Source organism: Littorina saxatilis, linkage group LG17 (genome assembly GCF_037325665.1).
Source record: "Littorina saxatilis isolate snail1 linkage group LG17, US_GU_Lsax_2.0, whole genome shotgun sequence".
NCBI lineage: Eukaryota > Metazoa > Mollusca > Gastropoda > Littorinimorpha > Littorinidae > Littorina > Littorina saxatilis.
In genome coordinates, this window is record NC_090261.1 from 38322688 (window position 1) to 38345640 (window position 22953).

Below are 22953 nucleotides of genomic sequence, written 5' to 3' on the forward strand. Positions count from 1 at the left end.
ACGACCCTCGTCTCGATTCCCCCTCTATGTTAAGACATTTAGTCAAAACTTGACTAAATGTAAAAAGATAGTCTTTGTTATTAAGCAGTGTTGTCGCTTACACGATGCACACCCAAACAAACAATGGTGCATTACCATGACAAAAGTGGCTGTTCCTGGTCGCATTGGCGTCTTGTCCTGTTGGGCAACAATCCTTCGCCAGCCATCCGTTAAAAATGTCACCATGACATGTTTAGGGAGAGAGAAAAAACCTGCTTGTTGATTCACGCCTGTATCAAGTTTCTTTTTTTTTAAAGTGACCATAGTATGGTGTAATATGGTGGTAGGAGAGGGTTGGGTGGTGGTGCAATGGTATAGGGTATATATAAATATATATATATATACACTAGAGGAATACCCGGCTTCGCCGGGGTGAATCGCGAGACAGAGACAGACAGCGTGGCGGTTCACCACAATCACCTTTGAAGGCGAAGTCCTCTCAAACGGGATTGAGAATTTTAGAGCTTATTTCTAAGCCCTATATTATCTGTTATGGCTTCTCAAATGCCAGAACATACAGACAGACAAAAGCCGCCAGACCCCATCACAAACAGAACTCTACAATCCACAGGTGTTGCCTCCACACACACACACACACACAAACACACACACACACACACACACACACACACACACACACACACACACACACACACACACACACACACACACACACACACACACACACACACACACACACACACACACACACAGAAGCCGTATATATCTATCTATATATATAAATATAGAGATACTGATGACAGTGGATTTTTCGATAAATAGATTCGACCTTTGCACTTTTACAGTGATGACAACTTACGGGTACATGCAAGGAAAGCCCACAACTTCTAAGGCGAACAACTGTGCAGAGTCTGCTGTGAAGAGCGACGGTAGTCTCCCTGTCACACTCGACCCCCTTTGAATGAACTTTGTCCCCAAAGTTCCGAACCATGGACCCGCCAAGCTTAGGTCCCTCCCAGGTGGAATGGGAACAGCACGAAAATGATTCAGTGGCCTGAACATTTCATGTCGAGTCCCATCGCTGTCGACGACGCCAAATGTAACCGAGTGCCGAAACACCACAATCACCTTTGAAGGCGAAGTCCACTCAAACGAGATTGAGAATAACTGTTGTGGCTTCTCGAAGGAAGGCCTGAACATACAGACACACCAAAGTCGCCAGACCACATCACAAACAGAACACTACAATCCACAGGTGTTGCCCCCACACACACACACACACAAACACACACACACAGAGAGAAGCCGTATATATATGTATATCTATATCTATAAATATATAGACATAGATGACAGTGTATTTTTCGCGTGGCTATAAATTGATTCGACCTTTTCACTTTTACAGTAAGGACAACTTATGGGTGCAAGGAAAGCGTTCTGGACAGTGCAGTGACATTCTAAAAATAGTAACGTAGTAACGAGAATATGGATTGACGCCACACGAAGGAAGGGAGATAAACGCTGAAAACACTGGAGAAGATAAGGAAGAGTTACTGGGAATGAATCCAGAGAAAAACCAAAATCGGTTCAGCGCTGCGCGCTGAGAGCACGTGTTGAAATATCTCATCGAGCAGGTTGTGTCCGGGGTGTACCTGAATATGGCCACCAAATTTGAAACAGATCCATCGAGAACCTTGGGCGTGCATCGCGAAGACACAGACACACACACACACACACACACACACACACACACACACACACACACACACACACATACACACACACACACATATTTATATATTTCCGAGGAGGGTCTGATTTCCCCAATAGGGCTGTCTGTGAAGGGACACACCATTTTTTTCCTCTCTCTTTTGCTCTGCCAAGAGATTTTAACAACTTCTGATATTTTATATATATATATCTCATTTCGTGTAAAAAAAAAAAAATGCCACGGTGCCCAGTACGTGGGGCAGACTCAAAACAGTCTCAGAGAAAGGTTCTATCTCCACCGCTCACACATTATGAAGAACACAGGTACTCTTCTCACAGTGCACTTCAACCAGCCCGACCATTCTCTCGGTGATATGGAGTGCATTGTGATCGAAAGAGTCTTTTGTTCGACCCGGGATGAGAGGTGGAAAAGAGAGTCTTTCTGGATTGCAAAATTAAAAACTTTGGTGCCGAGTGGACTCAATTCTGATCCGTAAACACTCTATTACAGCTTTCTTTCAGACAATGCAATGTGTGTGTGTGTGTGTGTGTGTGTGTGTGTGTGTGTGTGTGTGTGTGTGTGTGTGTGTGTGTGTGTGTGTGTGTGTGTGTGTATGAAAGAGAGAGAGAGAGGGAGAGAGAGAGAGAGAGAGAGAGAGAGGGAGAGAGAATTTGTCATCGAAGAAGGTTGTCGGAATGTTTATCAAAAGTTCATGAGCATGAAGATGTCTAAATCTTAGTGTATCTTCTCTATTGATCTTCGAATTCATATAGTTGCGATACATAGGCTATTGTTTATGTATTCTGTCCGAAGGGTTAAAGGCACAGTAAGCCTCCCGTAAACCATCACAGAGCTCCCCGAGCGTCTGCATATAGTACAAGCATACTTCCATTTGAACGCTCACCGAACGGGAACATCCTGGCTGCTTTCTGTCGAGCGTGAGAAATTTTCAAAGAATTTATTTTCGTGGACTTGGTCCTCAACAACAATGGCGCCTCGTTTTGGTGCTGGACGGCTCTAATGAATACCGGAAATCACGCCCGGACAGTAAGCCTCCCGTAAACCATCACAGATACTGTCAGGCTTTTACACACAGTACAAACACCCTTCCATTTGAACGCTCACCAAACGGGAAAATCCTATGTGCCCTACGTAAAGAGCGAGCAATTTTTAAAGAATTACATTTGCAGATTGTCTCGAACACTTTTTAGATCCATCCTGAACTCAGGTCAAACATGAGTTACTTCTCTTCGGGTCTCATTCTATCGATGTAAACTGGTGATAGCCGTGAATCGATAATTATCAAAATGTTTTTGGACCGTGGTGCGTTTTTGCGCTAGACCTAACTTTTAAAATCTAAATAATAAATTGACAGCTTGTTACACAAACATTCTTTAATCATAAAAGAATTCTTTTTTCATCAAGACAAGATCAGTACAATTCGAAGTTGTGAAAGTTTGAAAAAAGAAAAGCCCGGAAGCAGGGTCACGCAAGGGTCGTAGCAGACGACGGTTTATGCATATCGCCGTTCCTCTCAACAGTCAAAAGCCATCGCTAGAGTTCTTGTGAACCACAGCCGTTTATTTCGTGCATAAAAACGTGCTATTGTAAATAAGCTCACATCGGGTCGCATTCAAATGACTAACTGACGATTACATTGTGAAAAAGGGAAACTGGATCACACGGGTTCACGATGGCTCAGGGGTAAGATAAACCACGCAAAAATAAATTCTTTGAAAATTGTTCGCTCTTTACGGAGGGCACATAGGATGTTCTCATTCGGTGAGTGTTTAAATGAAAGGGTGTTTGTACTGTGTGTAAAAGCCTGACCGTATCTGTGATGGTTTACGGGAGGCTTACTGTGCCTTTAAGTGTTGTATCTTTATGCAAACCTTAGGCATAAACAAATGTGTTAAAGTACTTACGCATTTATAAGTGAAGAGACATTAGAATGATATTTTTGCCTGTTCACGGCGCAAAAAAGTATCCATTTTGTTCGAACTTTGAAACTACGTCACTAGCGACGAATACGTCACTACAAGATACGTATACCTTTGACGTAATAACTTTGGAATTCGCACGTGTACATTTGTTTTGATTACAATCAAAACGAAAGTAGATCTAAGCTTGAATGTAAATTTTATCTTTGAAATATTTGCTTTGTGATTCGTAACTGAAATAACCATGGTATTGTGTTGCTTAGTAATTGATGCATGAATTGGCGTCTCGCAGAATTACACGCCCCTGAGGAAGGCCTGGCAACAGGTCGAAAATTTGGTCTGCCACTTGACATTCTTTGTTTGGCTTTTCTTTTCCTTGATTTTGTTATATCTATATATATATACGACTTGTGTCTGTCTGTCTGTGTGTGTGTGTGTGTGTGTGTGTGTGTGTGTGTGTGTGTGTGTGTGTGTGTGTGTGTGTGTGTGTGTGTGTGTGTGTGTGTGTGAGTGCGCGATGCACGGCCAAAGTTCTCGATGGATCTGCCTTAAATTTGGTGGGCATATTCAGGTACACCTGGGACAGGACACAACCTGGTCGATATTTCAACACGTGCTCTCAGCGCGCAGCGCTGAACCGATTTTGGTTCCACCTCAGCTACCCGGGCCCCCATACCGACACACCAAAGCCAAAGTTCTCGGTGGATCTTTTTCAAATTTGGACACCGTATTCAGCTACACCCCGGACACAATATCATCGATGAGATATTTCAACACGTGCTCTCAGCGCGCAGCGCTGAACCGATTTTGGTTTTTCTGTTCATTTCACCATTCCCAGTAACTCTTCCTTATCTCCTCCATGTTTTCAGCGTTTACCTCCCTTCCTTCGTATGGTGCACTATAGTATGAGGGGGCATCTTCGGATATTCCCGGCGTTCTGTTACTATTTTTAGAAGGTCACCGCAGTGTCCAGAACGTAAATTGGACCCGTAAATTATCCTCACTGTAAAAGTGCAAAGGTCGAATCAATTTATAGCCACGCGAAAAATACACTGTCTCTATATATACGGCTTCTCTGTGTTTGTGTGTGTGTGTGTGTGTGTGTGTGTGTGTGTGTGTGTGTGTGTGTGTGTGTGTCTCTCTCTCTCTATGTGGGCAACTCCTGTGGATTGTTCAGTTCTGTTTGTGATGTGGTCTGGCGGCTTTTGTGTATTTGTATGTCAGGTATGACATGTCATGTCGTGTTCTGTCACGTGCATGTCATGTCACACTCAGCACGAGTAATTCACTGCAGTTGCTGGCCCGTAGAGTGCGTTCTTTCACAAGCAAACATGCTGATTACATAGCGATTGCTTTAACGCACCTCGAGCTTACATAGCCAAGTCAGTGCTCAAATAGCGATTTTCTCCCGAATTCCTGAGGGTAAAGGGGGACAATCACATTTTCGTTGTGTCTTAAACACACGACACAGCTCCCTCTGCTCTTGGCGTGGGTCCAGAAAGGGGGCTAGCTGCCCTTGGTGGCGTTCCCACTCGCCCTGCAGGAGTCCTCGTGTTTCTCGGGAGAGAAGTGAAAGTCGCTAGAGGGGTGAGCTTCAGCTCACTCTTTGTCTAGGGACGCTTTTGTTACCCTGCTTTTATCCTGCCTTTTTAACCCTGAGCTGTTTGGCTTGTTTTTTCTTGGTGACCGTACCGTACCTTGTAAGTGATGAGCCAAGTTGCTAAACACAAACTGCCAAACACCACCTTTGCTGATAGGCGGGAAACGTTCATCTGGGTAGATAACTACCTTCCAACGGACACCACTGCTCTGAGGGAGCAAGATTGGTCCCTTAATATGGACCAAACAGCAAGCGGTTCTGACCGCGCCCCAGATATTCCCATGGAATCACTGAATGAGACTGACCGGGCCAGCCGGACTGGTCAGTCCCCAAAATCCAAACAGCTTAATAAAGCAATCACCAATGAGAAAACCAGCATATCTTCTCCTTTCAAGAGAAAGAGATTGCGGGAGGACGACCCTGAGGGGGGGCAGAGCTCTCCGGAATCTCTTCTCTTCCGGGATAGCCCCCCACGCTCTCAGATTACTGATCATTTTGAGGAAGACTTCACCGAAGTCAATCGTAAGAAGCCCAAAAAGAAAAAGAAGCAAAAGGTCCTCTGCGAGGGTCCCCCTCTTCAGGGAAACACAGGTATTTCCCATGCAACATCTGCCCGGGGGGTCGACACCTCCCAACCCCTAACTGAATCACAAGAAAACCAGACAACTCAACAGCCACTACCACCTGCCAATACACACACACACACAAAACAAAGACCCCGAAGAAAACTTCTTTACCAACCCAAGCAACCTCCTCCCTCCTTCTTAGAGTTCCCCGTGGTGGTGCAGGACCTGAAGGAGGGCCCTGCAACATTGCAGGGACTCGGCCTCAGGAGGAAAAAAACTTTTGACCTTGCCATCGGCGAGGTCAAAGAAATACGCATGCTGGCAGCTGGGAGCGTCCTGGTAGGGTGCTCCTCAGCATCACAACAAAACAAGCTATTGAGGCTGGACTCGATCGGCGGCATCAAAGTGAAATGCCACCGTCCGGAGGTAACAACCGAAGGTGTCATTAAACGCATACCCACAATACATTCAGGAACAGACCTGTCTGAGATGGCAGTGGGCGTGCGCGTCCGGATGGAGGATGGGAGTCTTGTAGAAAAGGGCCCCTCCTCGGTTCGATCTTTTCGCCGTCTTCTCCTTAGGGATGGGAAACCGTCTCAGGCGGTCCGTGTCACGTTTACAACGGCAATTCTTCCAGACAGCGTCGTTCTGGAGAGTGAGGTGTACGGCGTCGAACCCTACACTCCTCCAGTGCGGCGCTGTACGAAGTGCCAGAGACTATCGCACCTAAAACAACAATGCAAATCAAAAGTGCAGATCTGCCCCCGATGTGGCTCCAAGGGCCTCGACGGAGCAACGTGCACCAAGGCCAAACATTGCGTAAACTGCAAGGGCGAGCATTCCGCCGCTTATCTTGGATGCCCGGAAATGAGACTGAGGCTGCAGGCCAATAAGATCAGGTCGGCAGCATACATACCATATTCTGAGGCCCTGGATCGGGCGCGGCGCGAGCTCGCCAAACAACAAAATAAAACAGCGACTGCCCCAGCGGAAATGAGGGACTCCTTCTGGCGTCCCCCTCCGCAACCGATCCGGCGGACCTCAACCCCCCGGTCCGGGTACTCTTTGGCTGTCCAGAGACCCCCCCTGGGTGGGCAAGTAAATAAAATACAAGAAATCAAAAACAAAATGACCGAACATGACAATACACTCCTTCCAGTTCATGCGGACAGTTCTGCTGCAACCGCGAAGCACCAAACAACTTCGCAAAATCCAAATCCTGGCCCCCAGGCGCCCTGTAAGTCTCAGACGGCTCGGGCAGAGGCGCCGCTTCATGGGACCCCCGGGTTAAAGGCCTCCCTCCTACGCAAAGCCCAGAACAGGAAGGAGGACTCGAAAGAAGAGCAGCTCTTCGAGAGGTTGATGGGGAGAATGGAGGAGGGATTGGCCCAGAGATTCAGAGAATACAAACTTAAAACTGAACAGGAAATAAAGCAGCAGATGAGGGAGGAGCAGGAGAAGGCAGAGCTTGAGCTAGCCGACGCTGCACTAGATAAGCTAAAAACAGGAGAGCAATATGCAAATTTAAATGAACAACAAAGAGGCCTTCAAGGTTTCATCGAGCAGTGCCTCGGCTTCATGGTTAAGGCCAGACAGATGCAGAGTCCTCTCGACCTGATCGACTCCCTCTCAGCTACATACACACAACTCTCCAACACCAAGGTTGAACGCTTCATTCCGGGCGGCGCCACTCTGGCGCTGGGCGCTCTTGCTGGTGCCAAGCAGTTGTCCGTGACGGATATGAAAGCTGTTAAAACCACTTTTTAACCTATTTTAAATCTGCCCTTTAACTTACCTTCTTTGTGCGTGTTAAAATGGCTGAACAAGGTGAAAGCGGTCACGGATTTATCATATTACAGTGGAACTGTCGCTCTATCAACTCTAACTTCTCTCAGCTATATAATTATATATCAAATCACTCTGCTGACATCTTAGTTATCCAGTCAGTCAAGAGAAAACGCTCCCTACTGCCTTCTATAGATGGTTTTGACTTCCCTCCCATAGTAGAGCAAAAGGGCTCAGGGCAACTCATTCAAACAGCTATTTATCTAAAGTCTTCCTTAAATTACAAACCCTTTGCACCTCTCATCCCTAGTTCAGAAAATCTCAGTACATGTGCTGTTGAAATCGAAATAAAAGGATCCAAAAACCTCAACATAGTTAACATATATTACCCCCACGGGTGTAATAAAAAAGGAACTACCGACTGGCTAAAATCCCTGGATCATGGCAGGGCACACTGGTGCGTGATGGGTGATTTTAATAATCACCACCCTCTGTGGGACTCTGCTAACCCTAGATACAAACATGCCAATAGCAACCTTGCTGACGTCATTTTGGAAACTGACTTTTGTATACTAAACGATGGCTCGGCAACCAGACTTCCAGACAGAGCTGACCATTCCCCGTCAGCAATCGATCTCTCCCTTTGCTCAAATGCCATAGTCACTGACATCGACTGGAACGTTTTCCCGGACGCCCTCGGCTCCGATCACTTACCCATTGTTCTTACCTTCCGCCACTTCGCCCCTAATCGCAATAACTCGGAGGTCAGAAAAAAGTACAATTACAAACAGGCAAATTGGGACAGCTTCCGTGCGGAGCTCGAGGGTGTCAGGGAGGAAACTCTCCTTACGGATGACATCGAAGCCTCTTACAATAACATACGTCAATGTATACTCACTGCTGCCAATAATCACATTCCGCTTAAATCAGTAAATCCTAACTGTAAGGCCAAAAGGAATGAGTGGTGGAATGCAGACTGTGATGAAGCCTTGGCAAACAAGCGATATCACATTAGGACATATCTCAGGCACTGCTCAGACGCTAACTTCACGAATATGAAGTCAGCTGAAATACAATTTAACCAGATCACCGCTGAGGCTAAACTTCAAAACTGGGAAAACTTTGTCCACAAAGAAACTAAAGATTACAAAGACTGTGGCAAAATCTGGAAGAAAATCCGCAGATTTAAATGTAGATACAGAACTAAAGAAAAGCCACTACTATCGGGTGATAAAATGACCACAACTGACTCTGAAAAGGCAAACCTATTAGCAGATACCTTTGCCAAAAATAGTCAATCAAAATCCCTAGATACTGAACGACTCAATTATAGGTTAGATCAGGAGAAGGGTTTCACATACCCCCCAGATGACAACCAGTTGCCTATAAACTGCATGTTTAAGGCAAAAGAAGTCCAAAACGCCATCTCTTCTGTGAAAGACCCAAAAAAATCCACAGGTTTAGACCCAATATCATATCACATGATAAAACATCTACCACCTAACTTTGTTAAGTTGCTCACTCAGTTTTTCAACCTATGCTGGTTAAAGGATACTATCCCCGCAGCGTGGTCAGACTCACAAGTAGTAGCAGTATTGAAGAGCGGAAAACCGGGCAATCTACCTGGCAGTTACCGCCCCATATCACTAACCCCCCACCTCAGCAAGATCTTTGAGCGTGTGGTGAACCAGAGGCTGGAGTTCCACCTCAATAAACACAATATCATTCCTACATGCCAGGCAGGTTTTAGGCAAGGTCGTTCGTGTGCGGACCACATTGTGCACGTCACTGAAAAAATCAAAAAGACCTTGGCACATAGTAATAATTCTCTTCTTGGAACCTTCTTTGATATTAAATCTGCGTACGACAGCGTCTGGCATGCTCGTCTACTCCTAAAACTCGGCAGAATCGGTGTCTCTGGCCACATGTACCAATTCATCAAAAACTTCATCAGCAATCGCAAGATGTCTGTCCGGGTGGGCTCTTCGGTGTCCGAAACCCATGCGCTGGACATGGGGGTTCCCCAGGGCAGTATCATCGCGCCAAACTTATTCAGCATCATGCTCTATGACATTACTTCTGTTAAGGTTGACGGTGCCAGTGTACTTCTGTATGCGGACGACCTCGCCTTAATAGACACTAATAGACCACGCCATAACAGAGTTACCAACACTGTTGACTTATCTTCTTACCAAACTAAAATCGACAACCTCTGTCAATATATGTACACCAACGGCTTCCAACTAGCCTCAAATAAAACAGTCTTTCTTGTTGTCTCCCGTAGACAACTGTACAGGAACTGCAGTATAAAGATAGGTTGTGATATTATCAAACCGAGCTCAGAAGTTAAGTTCCTCGGCGTTATCATCGATACCCGACTTAACTGGACCAGTCATATCGAACATCTGATCAATAAGGCCAACAAGGATCTTTATATCATACGCTACCTGGCGTCCCAATCCTGGGCCAGAGGGCGTAAGTGTGTCACAGAGGTAGTGCGGGCATTAATTCGCTCCCGCCTCCTTTACGGGTGCGAAGCTTATTTCGTGACGCGCCCGGCGCTCATGAAAAAACTGGCTATTATAGAGTGCAGGGCGCTCAAAATAGCTCTGGGACTCTCCCAACAAGCGAGTAAGAGTCGAGTCTACAGCGAGTGTGGGTGGCTGCCCCTTGTGGATGAGATAAAACTCCGTTCAGCTCAGTATGCTGTCAGAGCCCACGCGGTAGAGAACTCTGCCTGCGAGGTCCTGACTGACTTTTTTCCTCAGCACCAAAATTATGAGGCCAACACCAAACATAGCACTCAACTCTTGGCCAAAACGCTACCCTTATCCGACACAGTAAACCGCATTCTAGCCGATAGCGGGGTGAAGGTCAGTGAGCTGGCCAGGGTCCCCCCGCCCTCCTACCCGCCTTGGCTTGAGGAAACCCCTACTATCATATACGACAGTGAAGATAATACTACCAAAAAAGATAACCCCGTCTACCTAGCTACTGTTACAAAAGAAACCCTAAACTACAAATTCTCGGAGCATTTAAAAGTCTTTACTGACGGATCCAAATTTGCAGACGGCAGCGTTGGCTGCGCCTTTGTGATCCCAGATCTCAAAATCTCAAGGAAATATACTCTTAATAAAGACATCTCCATATTCTCAGCCGAGCTATTTGCCTTGCTCATGGCATGCACTTTTATAAATGACCTCCCAGTCACACCGCGTGCGGTAGTTTTCTGCTCTGACTCGCGCTCTTCATTACAAGCTCTGCATCGAAACACATCAAATCGGGCAGAGCTACAAAGAGAAATCCTCTTTATATGTCACCAGTTAATCTCATCCGGCACATCCGTATCATTTCTCTGGGTCCCCTCTCACGTAGGGGTCCGGGGAAATGAACTGGCGGATGTCGCTGCCAAAGAAGCGGCAGAATCTAGCCCAGCTAACACTAACATCGGCTACTCAGTAACCGAGTTCTACAGTAAAATCCGTAAACTCATTCGAAGTCAGTACGTAACATCTCTGTCCTATCAACCCATTGATATGAACGATCTACACCCCGATCTCCCAACAAACCTCCTCACTATCTTCAGACGCCTCCGTGCCGGCGGCTGCCGCTTCCATATCTTTAACAAGTCCTGCCATTGTGGAGAACCCTATTCATTTCAACACATTTTCGCTCCATGCGCTACAAATAGAATTACCTTTAAAACCTTATATGACCATATGCAGCTCCATGGTCTGAGTCCCCAGGATTATCTGCGCAGTAGCAGTTCTCTAGGCTGGTCACACAGCTTGCTGCTGTGCCGACTGGTCAGGGACTCGGACATGGGGCTGTGGGTATAACTAAGCCCAGATTATCACATCAGCGTGTTTCAGTTTGAGGTCGAGTGGCTCCCGCCATCCCTCCTGATTCCAGCGACTACCTTCTAGACAACATATCCTCACCCAAGGCCCACTAGTCGCCAAACTGTACATATTATTTGTATTACCACGGCCTTTGTGGCTTACATCTTAATCCTTTTATTTGTAAAAAGTTTTGAGATTTATTGTTCGTGTTCCTCTTACTTGCTCATCTATTTGGTTTTATTGGTGATCCTGAAAGGTTCCACTTTTTAACTCGATTTGAAATAAAAAAAAAAAAATATTACAAGCCCGTTATTCAAGATATAGAATACAGACTTATAATTCTTACCAAGAAACATCTTAACTACTTTTCATTTTAACAAATTCCACAGAGCATTATCAACTCAACCCCACCCCCTGCCCTCCTCTCCTTATTTTTTGTTTCTTTCTTTCCTCTTTTTGAAAGCGGACAAACACTCAAGTCCTTAATGGCTCAAAACCGTAGGACTTTTAATATTAATTTTAACGTATTTGTATGTACTGGCCTTCCTTTGAGAAGCCATAACAGTTCAAAAGGGCTTAGAGATAAGCTCTAAATTGCTTAATCCTGTTTGAGTGGAGTTCGCCTCCAAAGGTGATTAACACGGTTACATTCGTCGACAAGGATGGGACTCGATATGGTCAGGAATGGCATTATGGCCACTGAATCATTTTCGTGCTGTTCCCATTCCACGAATCTGGGAGGGACCTAAGCTTGGCGGGTTCATTGTTCGGACCCGGCGAAGCCGGCGTACGGCTCTATTTAAAGTACTTCTTCCCGGCGAAGCCGGCTACCCGGCGAAGCGGGTATTCATCTAGTATATATATATATATATATGTGTGTGTGTGTGTGTGTGTGTGTGTGTGTGTGTGTGTGTGTGTGTGTGTGTGTGTGTGTGTGTGTGTGTCTTACTCAGATCCGCTCCACAGAAAAATCTGACATATGTAAATGCTTGTATAACTGTGTTTTTTAATTTTAAATGTGTCAAGCGCAAAGAGCATAATTGTAAAGTTATGATGTTGCACTATATAAATGCTCATTTGTTATTATTTTTATTAAATATATCCCAACATTTACTGAGGCGAACCCCCATGAATCTATTCACAGCTCTCATGCAGAGACGGGAGGGACCCACACACAAGCATAGACCAGGAGGATAATTGCTTTATACCCTGGTCTAATACACAAAAAGAAGACCGCTGGTGCTTAAAAAGGACTCGGCATAGATGACCTAGTGCCAACGATTTGCAAGGCGTTTCACATGACTTGCTAAGAATGCTCTGCATATACCCTGGATTAGGTGGTGAGAGGCTATTAAAATAGGGTGAAGGTGGAGGGGGAGGGGGTGTGGGGTGTAGAGAGATAGTGAGAGAGAGAGAGAGACAGAAAGACACACAGGCGGACAGACAGACAGACAGACAGACAGACTGAGACACACAGGTAGGGAGACACACAGAGATAGAGAGACAGGCGTAGAAATAGACAGAACAGACAGAGACAGAGAAGTTGAAGTGAGAAACAAACCGGACAAAAACGAGAGAGAGAGAGAGAGAGAGAGAGAGAGAGAGAGAGAGAGAGAGAGAGAGAGAGAGAGAGAGAGAGAGAGAGAGAGAGAGAGAGAGAGAGAGAGAGAGAGAGAGAGCTGCTTGCGTACTACTTTGTGAAAGGAAACTTAATCCAGAGGGTCGCTTTGGTCACGGCTTGGTGCGGTTCAAGAAAGTTTAGTTGTACTCATTATACAGAAATAATAGAAAAAAAGAGAAAGAAAAGCGACGTGTGAAAGCTATAAGAGTTCTGAAGTGAAGTCATGGGTTGTTATCGTTATCGTATTATTTTTCTTTGTGGGTATGTGATCATCACCAAAGTTTTGGATGTCGTCTTCGTTTTGCCTTGGCGTCATGATGATGATGATGATGATGATGATGATGATGATGATGATGATGATGATGAAGATGATGATGATGATGATGATGATCATCATCATCATCATCATCATCATCATCATCATCATCATCATCATCGTCATCGTCGTCGTCGTCGTCGTCGTCGTCCCCATTGTGGGAGCTATACAGGGTACACGAAATGTTCATTCTGTTGAGGAACTTTTTTTTAGGCCTATAACTCGGAAGATATGTGGCCGGACTCAGTCACTTTTTGTAAATCACTGCAGTTCTCTCCCCGTACACAGTCTAGGCCTGACGATGAATATCTTCCAAACAAAAGTCTGATAACTAACGTAATTAACACCTGAGCGAGAAAATGCTAGGGTGGAAGAAGTCTGGGACGACCAATTCTGACCTTGAACGAAGGCTTGCAAAGACAGGTGTAGTCATGTTTACATGTCTTATCTGTCCCCTACACCAATCCCGCCAAAGGTTAATCCGTGGGTTGTTTCTCAGAAAACTGGTCACCAGTTTCGAAAGTAACCCGATATCTACCCGTGACGGCTATTTTGGTTTTATTACCTGTGCGTTTTGTGTTGTGGCAAGCATTGCACTGTCATTATATGCATTGAGGGGCCAAGGTAAAAAAGAGGGCGGTCTGGTACGGTGGATAAAGTAAAGATCCGGAATGGGATATAATATGGGTTATAAAGGCCGGTGCTTTTTGTGAGCTAAGAAACGGGTTCCTTCTTTCAATATTCGAGTTATATATCCATCTTGGCCATGAGCCTGTGTGTTTTTGTCTGTCTTTTAGTCTGTCTGTCGGTCGATCGGACTTCCCTTCCACTCTTCTTTCCTTTTCTCGGACTCTCTCTATCTGTCTGTCCGCCCGTGTGTATGTCTGTCCCTTGCTCTGTCTCTGACGGTCTGTCCGTCGGTCGGTCTCTATTTCTCTCTGTCTCAACTCTATCTCTATCTCTCTCTCTCTCTCTCTCTCTCTCTCTCTCTCTCTCTCTCTCTCTCTCTCTCTCTTTTTCTCTCTCTCCCTCTCTCTCTCTGTCTCTCTCTCTCTCTCTCTCTTTGTCTCTCTCTGCCCCCTCTCTCTCTTTCTCTCTGTCTCTCTCTCTCTGTCTCCCTCTCTCTCTCTTTCTCTCTGTCTCTCTCTGCCCCTCTCTCTCTTTCTCTCTCTCTCTCTCCCTCTCTCTCTATCTCCCTCTCTCTCTTTCTCTCTCTCTCTTTGTCTCTCTCTGCCCCCTCTCTCTATTTCTCTCTGTCTCTCTCTGTCTCTCTGTCTGTCTCTCTATCTCTTTCTCTCTCTCTGTCTCTTTGTCTCTCTCTGCCCCTCCCCCCTCTCTCTCTGTGTCTCTGTCTCTCTCACTCACTCTCTCTCTCTCTCTCATCTCTCTCTCCCTGTCTGTTCCTCTCTCTCTCCCGTGCCCCATAGACCCTATCCATGCACCACCTCCTCCACACTCTCCTATACTCCAATCACACCGTCTTCTTTCCACGCATACCAACGCAGAGTTTCATACAGAAACAACAGTGTATATAGAGACATGTCCCAACAGGGAAATAGAAATGAGTGGGGCAAGGGGCTACAGGGTCACTTAAGTTTTAGGGGCCAGCTCAAGTACTCCACACTTTAAGTCCGTGCACCCTAGTCGTTTAATTCGATTTCTGTAACCATACTTTATAGTATTATGCAGTCAATTGAAATCTCTGTTTCCAAACTCTCCGTTTTGCTTTATAAGATCTTTTCTCCAACGTTTTTGCATTCTCTTCTGCAGGGATTCCGCGAAGTCTTTTACCGAAAATTCAGTGCCATAGCTAAATGAAGCTTGCATTGCGAAGAAGACTAAGCGAAGTTGACTTCGATCAATTAATATTAGGCTTTATATATAGGGACTATATAAGTTACCATCAACGAATGACTCCCTCTTTTCTAAACCTATGTGGGCTTTTTATTTTATTTTTAAATCTCTCACTTTTTTGAGGTCGTAAAAGAGAGTGTTCGTTTATGTATTTGTTACTCCCAGACATGCATATGGGAGTGTCTGGGTGGCCGAGTGGTAAACGCACTTGCCTCGGAAGCGAGAGGTTGCGAGTTCGACCCTGGGTCAGGGCGTTAGCAATTTTCTCCCCCCTTTCCTAACCTAGGTGGTGGGTTCAAGTGCTAGTCTTTCGGATGAGACGAAAAACCGAGGTCCCTTCGTGTGCACTACATTGGGGTGTGCACGTTAAAGATCCCACGATTGACTAAAGGGTCTTTCCTGGCAAAATTGTACAGGCATAGATAAAAATGTCCACCAAATACCCGTGTGACTTGGAATAAAGGCCGTGAAAGGTGAATGCTCGCCCTAATAGGCTTGAGGTTTGCTGGCCGATGTGAATGCGTGATATATTGTGTAAAAAATTCCATCTCACACGGCAGAAATTAATATGTAAAGCGCATTGAGCATATATATGATTATGCGCTATAGCAAATGTCCATCATTATTATTATTATTATTAGTATTATTATGGGTACGGGTATACAAGTAAAAGACAGCACTCTTCACTGACTTAAGAAATGGGTTACTCTCCATCCGTGTTTGCCCTTTTGTCAAAATTTCTCTCTTGTGTTGAGTTTTTCTTTCAGTATTAATTTTGTGTGTGTGTGCATAGTGTGTTACACAGCATTATACAAGCAATAACATGTGAATTTTGATTCCACGAAGCAGAAGCGAAATGTATTCAAACCGTTTTTTTCTGACAAATTGCCTGGTTGTTGTCTTCACGCTAAATTAAAGATTAAATCATCGGAATAAATGTCACCTGAACTTATATAGACGACCTTTGCAGGATTTCTCTTGTTTCTAAGTTCAGGTTAGACGGCTGCAAGTTTGGGCATTTTGACGGGATAACAGCGGAACTGCATGTGTGCGACGTTGTTTCTATATTTTTGCAACAAAGTGTAAAGTGAGAAATAACAAGAATTCTCTATGGTTACGTCAAAGAAAAAAACCCGCATCTGCCGTCCCCGTGATTCCTGGGTCTTGGACGACCCACATATAGCCTCACAAAAGTGTCTGTATAGATATGTGAAACTATTGGGATGTTTTGATTGAGACTTCATGCAAGCCTCTACACTACGGAATATTCCAACCGACCGCTGTTCAAAGGATTATCTTTGTAAACAAACAAATAAACGATGATGTAATTTGAACAACATATTCCGGATGCATGATGTGGGTCGTGGATGACCCATATGGGATTTAAGAAGGATTTTCCCGGTGTTTATCCATATTCGGACGGCGTGTGTTGTGTACGACCCATACATTTAAAGTTGAATCCTTCTTTTCACAGTATGGGTCGGCACGGTTGGCCTAGTGGTAAGGCGTCTTATGAAGCCTGTGCTGCGACTTCTGTCTTGTGTGTGGTCAAAGCAGCACCGCCCTGATATGGCCCTTCGTGGTCGGCTGGGCGTTAAACAAACAAACAAACAAACAGTATGGGTCGTACACGATTCACATCATCCAGAATGTTATTTCTTGATTTTAACTTCAGGTATATGTAATAAATTTCGTCAAAGAATGTCACCTCCATTTTTGAGTTTTACTTCAATTTTGAGCTTTCACTTCAGATTCCCAAACTGATCCAGGAAGCACCAGGGCCAGACAGACATGCCGTAGCCATTCGACCACCGAGCCAGCTCTGTCCTTCACTTGCAGCCCACTGCACAAAGGTGACGTAAACACAGTCAGTCACTGCACACAGTACAAGGCAGGCCACAGACGTACATGTCTGCATGCACTTGTCCAGTCAGGTTTTATTTAGTGCGGTGTGTTGTGCAACCCACCACAGCTTATCTCGTTTTCCTGCTCTGACTCTGTGGCCTGCTGACTCTAATCTGACCCTGGCCGTGGTGTGACATCTCAAGCAATGGGACTGGTCGGGGTTAGCTTTGGTTAGGGGGGTAGTAGAAGGGGTAGTAAGTGTACAGTGGAACCTCTCTTTACACACTTCCCATGCCAAAAAAACCGGAACAAATTGGGTCTTCTTCTCCCCAAATTAGAGCAAATTTGGTCTTCTTAAAAAATCTGAGAAAATCGGGTTTTGAAAGGGAGATCACATCACAAGCAATAGGGCTGGTCGGCGTTAGCTAAGGCTGAGGGGGTAGTATATAGGTGTACTTTGGAACCTCCTTTTCAAGACCAACCGAAAATCTGGGAAAATCTGGCCTTTTTTTTTAATATTAAGGCCTCTTAAAAAATCTGAGAAAATCGGTTTTCAATGGGAAAAAGCACATTAATTTATATGCAATGGGACTGGTCGGCGTTGGCTAAGGCTGAGGGGGTAGTAGGTGTATTGCGGAACTTCCCTTTCAAGACCAACCGAAAATCTGGGAAATCGGGGCTTTTTTCTTTCTTTAAAAAAAATATATATTAAGACCTCTAAAACAACGGAGAAAATTGGGTCTTGTTAAATTAAGACTTTAAGAAGTCTCTGAAATTCGGGTTTTGTTTAATATTTAAACTCTGTGGCCTGCTGACTCTCACCTGAACCTGGCCGTGGTGTGACATCTCAAACTATGTGACTGGTCGGGGTTAGCTTAGGTTGGGGGGTTAGTGTGAGGGGTAGTAGGCGTACACTGAAACCTCCCTTTACACATTTCCAAAAATCAGAGCAAATCGAGCCTTTTTCTCCAAGACTCGATTTTTTTTAGATTTCTGAAGAAAAAGGCCCGATTTGCTCTGAAATTTGGGCAACCTGAGAAAATCGGGAGTGCACCTCAAAACGCTGCAGCTGTTCGGGTGTTACATGTAGCTTATGCTAAAGTGGACAGAGAGGGCAGTAGGCGTACTTACTATACAACCTCCCTTTTAATGCCAAACAAAAGTTTGAGGAAATCGGGTCTTGTTTCAGACCTCCAATAATCAGGTACAATCGACTCTTAAAATGGGACAGCACCTCTCAAGCACTGTGGCTGTTTATGGTTAGTTCAGGTTAAGGGTGGAGAATAAGAATAAGAATAAGAATACTTTATTATCTCATAGAGAAATTCAGGCGTGGTACATAACAATAATACAAACAGGACATTGTTTTTACATAAGACATATAGCACTATATAACAGGGCAGGTTATAAACACACCTCCCACATACAGGGGGTATTAGGTGCACAGTAGAACCTCCATTTTAAGACCTCAAAAAATCGGAGATAAATGAGGGAGGTGTGTGTGTGTGTATGTGTGTGTGTGTGTGTGTGTGTGTGTGTGTGTGTGTGTGTGTGTGTGTGTATGTCTGGTGTGTGTGTATGTGTGTATGTGTGTGTGTGTGTATGTGTGTGTGTATGTGTGTGTCTGTGTGTGTGTGTATGTGTGTATGTGTGTGTGTGTGTGTGTGTATGTGTGTGTGTGTGTGTGTGTGTATACGTGTGTGTGTGTGTGTGTACGTGTGTGTGTGTGTGTGTGTGTGTGTGTGTGTGTGTGTGTGTGTGTTTTGGGGAGGGTCTTAAGAGTGGGATTCCGTTGTAGTAGACTCTACTGACGTGCACATAAAGGTAAATAGACTGATTTGAGTGGGGTATGGGTATGGAGAGGGGAGGGGGAGACTTGGGATATGGAAGGCGGGGTGGATACGCAGGGTAACGGTGTCTTGACAATTAAGGTTGTCGTGAGGTTTTTATGTTAGAGTTGTAGGAGAGTGAAAAATATACATTTTAATATTTTTACAAAAAGACAGCTCCGAAAACTGTTATGAAAAAAACAAAAAAGGGAAACCTCCCTGAGCATGCATACTAAAAGACATGTGTATGCATATATTTGAGACAGTCCTCTTGACTTCACATTACGTATACGCATACCTCGGTCTTTTCGTCGTCTGGAGGAAATGAAACCACTGTTATGTTGAATGCTGTCGAAAGTAGTGCAAAGTAGTCAAAAGTAGTTCTAGAACTGGACGATGAAAAACGGGCAAAGATATTCAACGCACTTTATATTACTCGGCGCATAGCGATTGGTTATACAATAGATCACAAGAGATACAATGCACAATGTCTTTGGAAAACAACAAGACTACTTGGATGAAGTTTAATTTGAATAACTAGAAGCGTAGTGGTAGGAAGGAGCGACCACGTGACCTCTCATCATGGCGCCTATTGCATGGTTCCATGTTGCCCGCCCACAGCAGTATCACTTCAGGTCAATCACATCTAAACACTGGCTAGTTCTCCGTGCAGTGACAGCTCATGTTACCGCTCCTTTTTGTTACTATGCTCCTAAAAATTAAATTTGCACATGTACCTTCCTTAAATTTAGTAGTTTCCTCGGGCATTCTTACTTGTAGTCGCCTCGAAAGCGTCACTAGACTACCATGCCTGGTCTTTCTTCCACTTTCCAAACATCTACCTCATCACCTTTACCCCACGTTATCATCATCGTCATGATCATCGTAGTCGTCGTCGTCGTCGTCATGATCGTCGTCGTCGTCATGATCATCATGATCATCATGATCATCATGATCATCATGATCATCATGATGATCATCATCATCATCATCATCATCATCATCATCATCATCATCATCATCATCACCACCGCTGCTATCATCATCATCATCGGCCGCAGCAGTCGCAATATAGTAACAGTATCGTCATTGTCGTAGTCGACATCGTCGTTGTCATCACTGACTCAGTGTTATCATCAGGTTGGTCGTTGTCCTCTCCCTTCCTTGGACAACGCACTTTCACTGATGGTGATCATCATGTTATGTGTGTCATTGTTAGAGAGAGAGAGAGAGAGAGAGAGAGAGAGAGAGAGAGAGAGAGAGAGAGAGACAGTCAGACAGACAGACAGACAGACAGACAGACAGACAGTCAGACACAGAGAGAGAGAGAGAGGGAGTCAGAGGGAAAGAGACAGACAGAGAGAGAGAGAGAGAGAGAGAGAGAGAAACAGACAGACAAACAGACAAACAGACAGACAGACAGACAGACAGACAGAGAGAGAGATAGAGAGAGAGAGAGAGAGAGAGAGAGAGAGAGAGAGAGAGAGAGAGAAAGAGAGAGAGAAAGAGAGAGAGAATTACATTTTATTTAACAAGGATTAAGATTTAAGGCTACGCCTTTTCTACAATATGTCCTTGGGACGCATAGACACACAATTACATAATTAAAAAATCAAAAATTAAAAAGTTAAAAGTTAACCAACAAATGGAGGTCGGAAAACTTCAGCACGTGATAATAAAGATGACGATGATGATGATGATGACGATGATGATGATAATGATGATGATGAAGATGAGGCATGAAGAGCATACATATGTGGTTATTCATAAAATCAAATGCATACTATGCAGGTAATTATAAATACAAGCTGGTAGCAATCGAACATGTAGCAATAGTACAACAAAAATATGTTCAGAACATACAATGCACAGCATATCTTTGACGTAATACTAAGTGTGGTAAATCAAAAGGCGTTAAACTACGAGAGAGAGAGAGAGAGAGAGAGAGAGAGAGAGAGAGAGAGAGAGAGAGAGAGAGAGAGAGAGACAGAGACAGAGACAGAGAGAGACAGAGAGAGAGACAGAGACAGAGACAGAGACAGAGATAGACAGACAGACAGACGGACAGACGGACAGACGGACAGACGGACAGACAGACAGACAGACAGACACAAATATAGACAGACAGAGAGAGACATACACAGACAGACACAGATAGACACAGACAGACACAGACAGACACAGATAGACACAGACAGACACAGATCTATAGACACAGGCAGACAGACGGACATACATGCGCACAGTCATTTGAATTAGGTGATACTGACATCGTTCACTACAGCTATACGCACCGACAAAATTGACACCAAATCTCATTCTTTCAAAATTAATTGAATATAGGGTCGAACGCCAACAATCTTCAAGATTTGTTCAACCCCAATACACATTTACTGATGAGAAGTCCGATTCTTTTCGCATTTTTCTTTCTGCGTTGATGCCCGCTAGGCATGTGTCAACGGCCAAGTTTCTAATCTATGCACTCAACAAAACATCAAAAGAGAAACTTTATACATCGCCGGTCATGACTCATTTGCAATTATCCCTTCAGGTTATTTAATCCAAAACACTTTCCTTTTTCCACACCTATCTGTTTTCTATCTGAGATGTTGTTTGATAGTGGACACCGGGCAGAACTGAAGATACACGTATACAGCTTCAACACAAAATGTGTGTCAAGAAGTATCTCATTGTGCAAGACAAACAAGTAGCTATATATATACGCTGGTGAAATGAATAACTTGCACAACCTATATCAACAGCATATAATTATAAAGTGTACTGCTTTCGACTTTATTTTCATTTTTTTCACATACAACAACATTCATCGTGTTTATCTTGTCTCAGTTAGTGTATATTGCTTTCTATTTAGTCCGCCATCTTGCTTACCACTGGTATGTTTTCACTAGGATTGCTTAAAATATATATGCACAACGCTTGAGTTAGAAATCCTAAATGCCATATATAGTTTATGTCGTGATAAAAATTGAATAAAGCATTGTTTTAACCAAGTCTATTGCTTTTAAGTAATCGACGTCGTCATTTTCAACACGCAGTATCATGCAAACAGGTTCATTCTGTCTCAGTTAAATATGATATGGATTTTAAGTAATTACGGTCGTTAGTTTTAACGTACAACACTATACAAGCAGGTTTATGTTGTCTCTGTAAGTGTATACTGTGGTCACATAATCAATGTCTTTACCTGCAATATATACGCACATTTCTTGTGTCTCTTTAAGCTGATTTCAATTAAACGAGGCCTTTATTTTACTTAACATGCAATAACATTTATACAGGCAGGTTCATTTTGTCTGTCTACGTATAAAGGGCTTTCTCCCCTGGCCCCCTTTTTCCACTGCTAGTATAATGTTCCTGTTGTCTCTCCAAGCTGTTTTAAATCAATCGAGGTCTTTATTTTACTTAACATGCACTGAATAACATACAGGCAGGTTCGTATTGTCTGTCTAAGTAAACGGACCCCCCCCCCCCCCTTTCCACTGCTAAGAGTATATGTTACTGTTGTCTATCGAAGCTGATTTTAATTAATATGGAGGTCTTTATTTTACTTTATTCCCCCCTCTGCTTCTTTACCTCTGTAAACTTGTAGAGCTAGTTATTTTTCGATAAACACCCAGCAACCAAACAAATAACGACCCAGCAACAGCCTGAATCCTCGATAGCGCAATGGGTTGAGAAGCTGTTCTGCGTCGGTACGCGGTACTACTTTTGCGACTGAAAAGTTCCGAACGCTCTAATGTACGAAGTATACATCTCTGGAGCAAACAATACAAACATACCGCATTTAAATTAACAACTACAGGCTTGAACACATGAATCTCCATATAAAATCCATGAGTTTGGTTGTTTTCTGAATCTAGGTCTGCTGTGCACAAACGTTCATCACAAGCAAATTTCCAAGGCAAGTAACTCTCATACTTTGTCTAGCGACAAGAGTAGTTCCCCTTTCAAATTTCTTTTCACTCAGTTTCTTCGACAACAGATTGCAATCCGACGGTCAGTTTTCAACAATATTTCATTTAA